The sequence below is a fragment of the Macaca fascicularis genome, chromosome 8, assembly GCF_037993035.2.
Source record: "Macaca fascicularis isolate 582-1 chromosome 8, T2T-MFA8v1.1".
Lineage (NCBI taxonomy): Eukaryota > Metazoa > Chordata > Mammalia > Primates > Cercopithecidae > Macaca > Macaca fascicularis.
This window is the reverse complement of record NC_088382.1, coordinates 140614589-140626673: the sequence shown is the minus strand read 5'-3', so window position 1 is coordinate 140626673 and position 12085 is coordinate 140614589. Positions and strand designations below refer to the sequence as shown.

At 41.1% G+C, this 12085-nt stretch overlaps 1 protein-coding gene across 4 annotated transcripts in view; it reads left to right on the top strand.

Annotated features, from left to right (window-relative positions):
* The window catches only part of ADCY8 (adenylate cyclase 8), a 263968-nt gene that overhangs the window by 83404 nt on the left and 168479 nt on the right, over positions 1-12085 (top strand). The gene's annotated exons all lie outside the window — the stretch shown is intronic.

Genomic DNA, 12085 nt, shown 5'->3' with positions numbered 1-12085 from the left:
CATTGTTTTAGCTGCTCAGCATTACAAAGTCTTCTCAAAGTATTTTGTTTCATTTTCATGCAAAGGGCATCTCTCTTTTCCTACTTACTTAATATTTTTATTTAATATTTAATTAAGTCACATAAATACACTAACAGATATAACTGACATAGCTGGGTCTGGGGACAAGCTCAGTGATTTCTGGTCAGCCTGGGGCTACAGATAGAATAGAAGCTGTAGGTATTTATAAATCTTTTTACCACCTGGGAACCTTTCACCCTTCTGTGGCCTGATCCACTGACATGTGTAAAAGAGTGATTGAAGAGAGTGGGTTAGTCCAGTAAATCAGTTAAGCCAGGGAGTTGATTAAATGTAGGTCAGACAAGAGAGCTTCTACCACACTAAGGTGGTACAGGTGGTGATTTAAAGGTTGATGCAGGTTTCAGTGAGGCAGATAGAGGCAGGTCTACATGGCATAGGAGGACTTGGGGGAACTTCATGAAGGTAGTGTCACTTCAGCAGACCAGTTAGACAAGGCATCCCGGGTACCGATCTAGCATGATCAAAGGAATGTATGACCCATCTGAGTAACCTCATGGTCTAAAACATTGGGGTGGAAAGACTTTATTTTAGTGATAAGCACATGTCTTATTTCTGAGACTAAGCACCTAGTTTTTAGTCTCCATAGATCTTTCTGATACTTGGTCTCTGTCTTGCTCTGAGTGTGGATGATACACCATGCAGAAATCCAGCTTTTCCTCCTTTCTCTTCTCAGCTATCTAAAACCTTCTGAGGGTCTTACCTGCTGCTGATAGAATAGCCAATCCTAAGTAACTGAGCTGCCTTCCCACATTTCTAGCATGAGCCTGCTCCTGACTTACTGTCATAGTATTCATCAAATTACTGCTGGACCTCTCTGGTACCATGACTATCATTTCTCCTCCTCTCCTGTCATCTTGGGGACTAAACCCCCCATGAAGTAGAGGATCATCTCTGCCTTGTTCAACTCTACATTTATAGTGCCTAATACAGTACCTTGTCTTAAGTAGGATCTCATTTAAAATTTTTATTGAATATATGAAAGATTTAATTTAATAAAAGACAGCATACCATAGCCTCAGTATTGGCTGTTCCCCTGTGTCTGAAACACCCTTCCCTAGCTCTCTACAAGTCTAGCTCCTTCTGTCCTTCAGGTACCAGTTAAACATAATTTCCTTAAACATTTCTTCATTGACCATTTTGCTAAAGCAGCCACAAACTCCCCTTAAACCTCACGACAGGGTTTGTTGCTTTTTAGAACAATGGTTCTGCAAAAGTGAACACCATGTCTGTTTTTCTTTTCTGCTGATTCTTCATGCCAAGCACTAAGCCACCTACTCCTGGACTTAGTAAATAAATGATTAAATGGGTGAACTATGATCCAAGTTTCAGGAAAAAAAAAGAAACATGGACTTGGGTCTTCACCGTGCATTTACCAAATGCATGACTCTGAGTTACCTGATTTACTGAAACTCTTCAATTTTCAGTATCTTCATATGTATAATGGAATGAAGATAGCATCGTATTCCCTCTTATAATTAATGTGAGGTTTCAATTAGACAATGAATAGGAAGCACTTCATATGCTACATAATGTGTGATCGACAACAATAAGATATTGTTTATAACTCCAGAACAAGTCTCTCCCCAGTGCCTAGACCTTGGCTCCAGTTAATGCCACTTTGCCTGCAGTGGAGAGAAAGAGGTTAATGAGAAGTCTCTCCATTTGTGAGAGCCTGAAAGTGGCGAGCTCTTCCTGAAGCTGTTCAGAAACACTCTGCTATGTGTAAGCCCAAAAGTGCTGTCTGATTCACAGGGCTGCCCTGCTACCTTTATCTTCACTGCTATAAGCATTTGCATAAAAAGAAGATCCTGAATTCCTCACTGTTTTCACCTTGACTTCCCCTCGTGGTGCACTGTAGCAATTGATGCCTGTGAAACCATTTGATGACACGAATAGAGTATGTTATGTGAGATGAGAGGGGAATCCAGACAGGAGCCACTAATGGACTTTGAATCAATCCAGGGTCTCTTGTCATGCAAATGGAAAAACTCAGGGAGAAAAAGATGTGCAGAACGTGAGCACAAAGGCCACCCAGGGCCACAGTCTGGCTCCAGGAGAGAAGCTGGTATTTCTGATCCCCAAAGCCAGAAAAGGATATATTGCGCCCCAGCAGGAGTTGGGAATCGTATTAAAGAGCAAACTTTCCTATTTTATTTCAGAGTGTGTTTTCAGGGAATTTAAATGATGTTTCTCAGGCAGTGAACAAATGTGAAGGAAACAAAAGTGTTGAAAATGGGCTTTTATAAGCAGACTCCAGGCAAATTCCCATGTCTTGCAGAAAATGCTTTACCAAGGGAGGAGCTGGGATGATTGCCAGTAGCACAACTGGCTGGAGGCTGGCAAGCCTGGGTGCTTGAGGATTTTGCCAGTAAAATTTTATTTTCAAAGTGTCCCATGAAAGCATAGATGACTTGAGGATCTAACGAGTGTTGTCACGTAAAGACTCTATTTAATAATTTTGTTTTCTTTTTAGAGACAGAGTCTCACTGTGTTGCCCAGGCTGGAGTACGGTGGCATGATCATAGCTCACTGCAGCCTTGAACTCCTGGGCTTAAATGATCTTAGAAACTATTTCCCCAATGTTCTCTACCAGGGACATTACTGGTCACTGCAGAAAATGCATCCATGAGCTGGATACAGCCCCTGCCTTCTATATGTTCACAAGTTTCCTTGAAAAATATTTACTTAGAACCTGCTGGTCTCAAGCACTGAGGAAGTTGCTGAGGATCCTGAGTGAACAAAGCAGACAGAATCAGTCTTCAAAGCATCTATAGTCTTGTTAGGGGAACCAGACAACTAAACATGTGTGATGAGCTTTACAAGAAGGGAAGTCGGAGGATAAAAAGGTTCTGTGTTGCAGGGCAATGGTACACAGACCTCTCAAAGGAAAGAACATTAAGCAACTTTAAAGCAGAACTCTGAAGAATGATTCGGAGCTGTGAAAAACTGGGGAGAGATTCATGAAGACTCGGAGTTAAGAAAGTGATTGGACAGTAGCTCATACCTGTAATTCCAGCACTTTGGGAGACCGAGGCAGGTGGATCACTTGAGGTCAGGAGTTCGAGACTAACCTGGCCAGCATGGTGAAACCCCGTCTCTACTAAAAATACAAAAAGATTAGCCAGGTGTGGTGGCAGGTACCTGTAATCTCAGCTACTCAGAAGGCTGAGGCAGGAGAATTGCTTGAACCCAGAGGCAGAGGTTGCAGTGAACCAAGATCTTGCCACTGCACTCCAGCCTGGGTCAAAGAGTGAGACTCCGTCTCAAAAAAATAAAAAAGAAAGAAAGTGATTGGAGATTTTAAGGAAGTAAAAGGCCTTCTTTGTGCTTTTTGCCAAAAATGAGAGGGAAAGGAAGGAGTGACTAGAATCCCAAACAGTGGTCAGTAGGTATTGTAAGGGGTTTGGAATTTCTCCTAAGAACAGCAGGGTTTAAATTCGGCAAGTGGCATAATAGGGACTAAGAGATACATTAAAACCAAAACTAAGTCAGGCAATCTCTGGGACTGACCTGCCTATGAGAATACAGATTCATATCCTCCAAGAAGATACTGGATATATGATTATATATGATCACCACGGGCTTCCCGTTTCACATTCATTTACTCCTGGGCCATTGTCCCATCCCAGATTTGTTCACTGATAGAATCTCCCCTTTTAAATTTAGTGTTTGCATTCAATCTACTTTAGTATTCTTGCTGTATATTCTGGCACTAGCCCATCCACACTCTCTTTTCATTGCAAGACAATGTAGTTGTCCTGTCCACTCCCATTCTGACCATTTCCAGGCTCTTTTTCTGGTTGTGTCATTCCTGCCTGTGCCTAGGTAGCTGCGGAAACCCTCCTGCTCTGTGCAACCTAAAGTAAGACATGCTGAAATCATAAGGTCAAGCAAGGGCCTGGATTTGTTTCATAATGATAGCCTAAGGATGACTAATAAATAGGTTTTTTCATTTTCTTGGTTAATTCCATTCAATTAGTGATGCCTACCAGTGCTGTTTTTGGAGGCTGAGCAAGAGCCAGTGTTTAAGTCAATTAATGATGTCTACATGGACAGAAGTAAGAAAGTTAAGCAGTGCATGCTTGGGTCATTTTTCTTCCCCAGTCCAGAGTAAACATTAATACCTGCCTATGGGAAGTCTACTCAGGTAGATCCAAGGCTCCATCCTTTATAAGTCCAGAAACCCAGGAGTCCTCTTGATACCTGTCTTTCCATCTTTCACAGTCCTAATTCCTACAAGTCTCCCTCCTATGTGCCCATGTTTCTCCATCACCACTGCCATGAATTTGGTCTAAGTTACCTTCATCTCTTGCCTGAATGATTACATTAACCATTTAATTCCTTTTATTCTTCCTTTCCTCTATATTAGCCATTTCATTGAATCTACTCTTTTCTGTATTTCAGTTGAAATTATGTTGAAAAAAATCTAAATGTGATCATTTCTCTGATCTCCAAGCCAAACACTTTAGTTGCTTCTGGTAACTCTCGAGATATACACCCAGCAAGGCCCAGCATGTCTCCATCCCCTCACCCCACTCCACTCCACTGCATTTGACTGGGCACTAGCCATGATCCTTCTTTTGGTTTCTCAAACATGCTGTGCCCTCTCCAATCAGGCCTTTGCACATACTGCTCTCTTCTATTAGAATGGTATTCCACAACCATTAGCACACACATAAACACATTTGTACATGCTCACACACACACCCTTCAATTAACTGCTCATCTAAGTTCATCCTTTCACTTTGGACTCTCAATGAACCATTTGTGTCTCTTTCACATAACTTGTTACAGATGTAGTTGTATAATTATTTCTATGCTAATTTGATTACTAACTCAACTCTCCCACCAGACCACAAAGTCATCGTGTCTTGCTTTGTCTGTTCACCAGTGTTCTCTATCTATTACTGTGCTTGGCACTAGAAACGGTTACAGGAATTATGAGTCATAGCTTTATAGCTACTTTATTTTCTGTTAAATGTTACACGAAGATAAATTTTTAATGAAGAGGAAGATTAAAGGAAGAATGTGTAAATTGTGTATCTCTACTCACCCATTTTTCCTGTAACCAAGAAAACCATATGAACATTTCTGTTGGCAAAAGTCAACATTGTAATTACTAAATCAAAGGTAGACAATTCCAATGTCTCCCATAAAACAGTTTCAAATCTTCCATAAATCTATGCAAATAGAGAGCATGTTAATACATGTCAATATATACTTTAATATAGTTTAATATTTTAAAAAACAGTAATACAATAAAGGTTTAATTTTCAAATGTACAATATTATATACTCTCTCACTTCACAATTATTACTTGTAGAACAGTGAACTGAAAAGACAAGGATCAGTTACATCAAGTTCATAGTTACAGAACTCCTACAACAAATATATTGAGGCCCTATATAAACCAGGTGTTATTCTAGGTGCTGGGATTATTGTATTGAACAAAAGAGACAAAAGGCATATCATCATAAAGCTCATATCTAAGTGAAATAGATAGACAATAAACAAGATAAGTTAATGAAATATATAGAAAATGAAATAATGATGAGTCCTAAGAAAGAAAAAATAAATAAAACAGGAAAGGAGCATGATATGGTTTGGCTGTTTCCCCACCCAAATCTCACCTTGAATTGTAATAATCCCCACATGTCAAGGGCAGGGCCAGGTGGAGATAATTGAATCATAGAGGCAGTTTCCCCCATACTGTTCTCCTGTTAGTGAATAAGTCTCACGAGATCTGATGGTTCTATAAACATGAGTTCCCCTGCACAAGCCTCTCTTGCCTGCCGCCATGGAAGATGAACTTTTGCTCTTCCTTTGTCTTCTGCCATGATTGTGAGGGCTCCCAGCCATGTGGAACTGTGAATCCATTAAACCTCTTTCCTTTATTAATTACCCAGCCTCAGATATGTCTTTATTAACAGCACGAGAAGAGGCTAATACAGAGCACATGAAATGAGAGGCCAGGAGCATGTGATCACTGAGATATGGGCATAAGGGGAGGTCTCCACAAGAGGGTAACTTTTGCATAAAGACCTCAAGAAACTGGGTGCATTCATTATTGCTTATTCATTCAATTATCTACAATTATTTATAAACTGGGCTGTTTTAATGTCTGAAACTGTCTGTTTTTACTATCCACTTGCTTATAAAGCATCATTTATGAACAAATAGATTTATTCACATATTTTTTGTGGGCCTTAGCGTATGTCCTGGGTGCTCCCAAGGGATTATGTTGCTCACTAAGCACCACTTTTCCCACATGTCATAACCCAAAGACATCCAGGAGAATGGTGCAAACTGTTGGTACATCTACCATTCTGGGGTCTGGAGGACAGTGGCCCTCTTCTCACAGCTCCACTAGATGGTGCCCCAGTAGGGACTCAGTGTGGGGGTCCGACCCCACATTTCCCTGCTGCACTGCCCTAGCAGAGGTTCTCCATGAATGCCCCGTCCCTGTAGCAAACTTCTGCCTGAGAATCCAGGCATTTCCATACATCTTCTGAAATACAGAAGGCAGAGGTTCCCAAACCCCAATTCTTAACTTCTACGTACTTGCAGACTCAACACCATGTGGAAGCTGCCAAGACTTGGGCCTTGCACCCTCTGAAACCACAGCCTGAGCTCTACATTGGCCCCTTTCAGCCACATCTGGAGTTGCTGGGACACAGGGCACCAAGTCCCTAGGCTACACATAGTATGGGGACCCTGGGCCTGGCCCATGAAACCATTTTCTCCTAGGCCTCTGGGTCTGTGATGGAAAGTGTTGCCATGAAGACCTCTGACATACCCTGGAGAAATTTTCCCCATTGTGTTGGGGATTAACATTCAGCTCCTTGTTAGTTATGCAAATTTCTGCAGGCAGCTTGAATTTCTCCTCAGAAAATTGGATTTTCTTCTCTATCACATTATCAGGCTGCAAATTTTCCAAACTTTTATTCTCTGCTTCCCTTATAAAACCAAATGACTTTAACAACACCCAAGTCATCTCTTGAATGCTTTTCTGCTTTAAAATTTCTTCCCCCAGATACCCTAAATCATTTCTCTCAAGTTCAAATTTCCACAAATCTCTAGGGCAGCAGCAAAATGCCGCCAGTCTCTTTGCTAAAACATAACAAGAGTCACCTTTGCTCCAGTTCCCGAAAAGTTCCTCATCTCCATCTGAGACCATCTCAGCCAGGAACTTATTGTCCATGTCATTATCAGCATTTTGGTCAAAGTCATTCAACAAGTCTCTAGGGAGTTCCAAACTTTCTCACATTTTCCTGTCTTCTTCTGAGCCCTCCAGACTGTTCCAACCTCTGCCTGTTACCCAGTTCCAAAGTTGCTTCCACATTTTGGGGTATCTTTTCAGCAGTGCCCCACTCCCAGTACCGATTTATTATATTTATCTGTTTTCATGCTACTGGTAAAGATATACCTGAGACTGGGTAATTTATACAGGAAAAAAGGTTTAATTGGACTTACAGTTCCACATGGCTGGGGAAGCCTCACGATCATGGCAGAAAGCAAGGAGGAGCACATCACATCTTACATGGATGGCTGCAGGCAAAGAGAGAATGAGAGCCAAGTGAAAGGGTTTTTTCCTGATCAAATCATCAAATCTAGTGAGACTTATTCACTACCATGAGAACAGTAAGGAAGAAATCACCCCTATGATTCAATTATCTCCCACCGGGTCCCTCCCACAACATGTGGGAATTATGCGAGTACAATTTAAGATGAGATTTTGATGGGGTCAGAGCCAAACCATACCACAAGGCATTATTCTGGGCCTTGGATACAAAAAGATGACCTCAAAGAGCTCCGAGTTTACCAACTGGTATATAAGCAGACAGGTGCCATGTGGTGTAATAAATGCTGTGAGACAGATCTGAGCAAAGGAACATGCTATTGGAGGTAGTGACTAATCCCCTTCACCATGGAAATGAGATTTACCCTAAAATTTGAAGGTGAGTAGGAGTCCATGTGCAAACCACAGGAAATGACAACGGAGAAAGGATATTTAAGGACAGAAGAATAGTAGCACACGTTGTAGTAACCTGTGCTCAGTTTAACACAATAAATAGCCCACGATCTCCTGCTCAGAGTAGAGGATGTGTGGATAGACAAGTCTATCCCTCATTACAGGATCCTAGAGTGTGTTGGGGGTGGGAGAAGAAAACAAGGGTTAGCCAAGCAGAGCTGCGCTTTTCCATTCAAAGATACAAATCTAGTTCCACAGATTTTTTTTTTTTTTTTTTTTTTTTTTTTTTTGTGAGGCAAGGTCTTTCTCTGTTGCCCAGGCTGAAGTGCAGTAGCACAAACACAGCTCATTGCAGTCTCGACCTCCCTGGCTCAAACGATCCTCCTACCTCAGCCTCCCAAGTATCTGGGACTATAGGCACATGCCACCATGCCTGGCTAATTTTTAAATTTTTTGTAGAGATGAGGTCTTAACATGTTGCCCAGGCTAGTCTCAAACTCCTGTGCTCAAGCATTCTTCCCAGCTCAGCCACCCAAAGTGCTGGGATTTACAGGCCTTAGCAACCACACTCGGCCTGGCTCCACACATTTAACTTCAGATGAATTGCATTTAATAACTACTTCCCTAGGCATTTCTTCACATCAGAAAATCTGATGCAGCGTCCACGTGTCTGAAAAGCAGCTGAGTTCCACAAAAGGAAACCCACTATGGGTCTTCTTAGATTGCAATTGTAAAGTTTCTTAATTTTTCATTTAAAAAATGTTTTTAGTTTGCATAATGTGTGGTAGCAACAATTTTTGGCACCATTTGACATATTTTCATTGATTTCTTTTAACTGTACTATTCTGTTTTATTTTTGTTTTATTTTTATTTTAAGGATTCAATTAAGTAATCATTGAGTATCACGTGTATGTTTTGTTTAACTGTAGACGTAATTGTGCACCTCTAATTTCAGTGGTAACTACATTTTCAATTTCTGAAAATGGGGCTTGGAGGGATTTTTTTTTAGGAACGGCTTTCTCTGATAAGGTGAAGGGGAAGCTTCCAACTGGCTCTGAGGTCTGATAGACTAGATACTGGCTCTTCTTTGCTGTATAACCTTGAGAAACTACTTCTCCGAGCCTTCGTTTTCTCATTTGTTAATCTACGATGAGTTATTTCTGCCATGGAGTTATGTGGAATGTCACATGAAATTATGCATGAATCTCTTAACTCAGTCCCTGGCCCACAGTAGTTGCTTCAGAGCCAACTAGATGGTAGCTCTGAAGTAAGACTGCTTATGTTTACATGCCATTCTGGGAGCCTGTCAGTCTCTACCTGTAAAATCTCCCTCTAGGATCTTGGCTGTCTTACTCTCTTGTATCTATATATCTCCCATATCTAGAAATGAACTGACATGGAGTATGTTCTCAATAAATATTTGTTAAATGAATAAATAAATATAATATTTGAACCCTCACCCATTTTTCAGGAACCCTCCTTAGAAACTCTTCCCTCATCTTCCTTAATGAACAATGGTTCTTTCCTCCTCTGATGCTTTGTTGCATGCTGTTAGCTCCAATCATAGGAATAGCCCACGTGCTGCCTTAATTTATAATTTTCTGAAGAGCCATGTGGATCAGATAAGAGGTGATTAGAATACATTATGCAGGAAGTGCAGTCGTTAGAGATATTTTGGGAGTCAGGAGAATTTGGTTTCAATTCTTTGCTATTTATGATCTAGGTCCTCATGTTGCTAGGTAATCAGTTTACTATAACCATGTTTTTGTTTTGTTTGGGAAATAACCTGTTTTGTGGAACTATAGTAAAGGTTGAGTATAATAATGTGCTTAGTAGTGCTTGCCACAGGATAAGCCAGCATTTCTCAGTCCTACCTGAGTATCCCAAAAACCTAAGGAGTTTTTAAAAACCCCACCTGCTTGACCATTTTTTTCAGAGTCCAATTCAGTAGGTCTGGGCGAGGTCAGGGCAGCTGTGCTTTTATGACCCTTCAAAACATTCTGAGGAATGGTCAGAGTACAGAATCCATGGGATAGCCTCATAAATATGTCCATGGACTTGCATTTCAGGGAGGAACATCTTCTTAACTAGGTCCTGTGAATGAATACCTTTCTTGTGTCTCTCTTCAGTTCCCATGTCTTCCCTACACTTGGAGCATTTTATTTGCTGCATCACCACCTTTTTATCTCCTGTGCCATTCTCTTCCTAACATACATTCTTCCATTTTTCTCATTCTGGTTATTAAAACATCACTGTAATACAACACTAGTTGTATGATTTGCAACACTTTTGCAGTCAAACACTTTTACAAATTGACCGTGGGGTCCAGGAGTGCGTGCGGGTTGTGTATTACAGCTCTATTGCTTCCCTTACAAGTGCAGATGCAGTGGCATCTTAATTAAACATCCCCAGCCATTGACAGAGCACTAGTGCCCCTCAAAGCTGTGATTAGCACTTACTCCCACCCAGCAGCAATTGAGAGAACAGGGCCACAAGTACCTGGGAAGTTGACAAATAGCACAAATGAACACAAAATGGACATGATGTTGGGGCATTTGCAGAAAACATGCCTCTTAGTCCTGCGATGGGATAGCACTCAAGAGAAGAAAGGGCTTCATCATATGTCGTTCAATGGGCACTTCATTAATAAAGCCTTTTGCATGAGAGGCAGGGTTAAGTAGAGGTGAGAGGAGGGAGAAGGATGTGATGCCAGGCCCCTCACATATTTTATCGCATTGAATTCTCACAGCAACCCGTTGAACTAGATGATATTAGTGCTATTAATACTTGCCAAATTAGGAAACTAAGGCACAGAAAGATGAGGTAGTTTGCCTAATGCCACATGAATATCCAATGATAGAGTGGGAATCTAAACTTCTCCATCAGACTCAATCCAAGACTTTTCCCATCTCACCAAGAATCCCAGCAAGGAATAACAAGGGAAAGGACTGCATCCTGCAACTGCCGCTTGATTAACTGTTCAGGTTGTGCAGGTAACTTAATCTCTCCTGGACTCAGTCCGTCCATTATATGAAAATGATTATTTCTGCAAGCTGATTGTCAGGGTTTCGAGAGAAACACATGAAAGAATGAATGGTGACAATGCTTAATACCCATAAATAACTACAAAGATATGAGTAACTGTGGTGATTAGAATGTGCCTGTCTTAAACTCAATTTGACACTATAGTAAACCATAGACTGAGAGAAATTTTAACTCTCTACAGTGATATGCCTCAACTAGATACTTCCACATGACCTATTATGATCATATCAATGATAATTACCCTATTTTCTGTTATTCAACTAAAAGTATTAAACTTCATCTATCACAGTAAACCATGTAACCAAGTAAACCATGTGTCAGAAGCCAGCCTCTTGCCTAGTTTCCACAACACAAGGACTTTTTAGAATTCAATTCATGTTGCTAGTTAACCCATTCCTTTGCTTTTATGTACAGTGGTGATCACAATAGAAAGAATATTATTGTCTGGTGTTAGGAACCCACTTTCTGGCTGCGTGCGTCTCACTTCCTCTCATCTTTGATAAACAGCTAGTGCCTTGTAAGCCTGGTTTCTTTTGTATGTTCCCTGTTTCTATAAGTGTGGCTCACTCTCCCAGGCAACCAAATTCAAAACTAGCTGTCACGATGGGCACACCCTCTTTCTTTCCTGCCATCTAGGTTGCCAGTTCTATGAATCTTACCTCACCTGGACATTCCAGGAGCTTCCCCACCTAGTCCTTCTGTCTCCAGCCTTGGCTCCTCCCCAGAACACATTCTCCAAATCCCAGTCAAAGTGATCTTTTAAAACATGAATCCACTTATGTCACTCTGCTGCTTAGTACCATTTAGTGGCTTTCAGTTGTAGTTGGAATTAAACGCAAACATCGTATGCTCACCTGCAAGATCTAGCTACACCTCCAACCTCATTGCTATCACCACCTTCCAGCCACACCATTGCTCTTTTCTGCCTCAGGATATTTGTAGTTATTATTTTTAATTCCTGGATGTCTCCTTGTACTACACAGGACT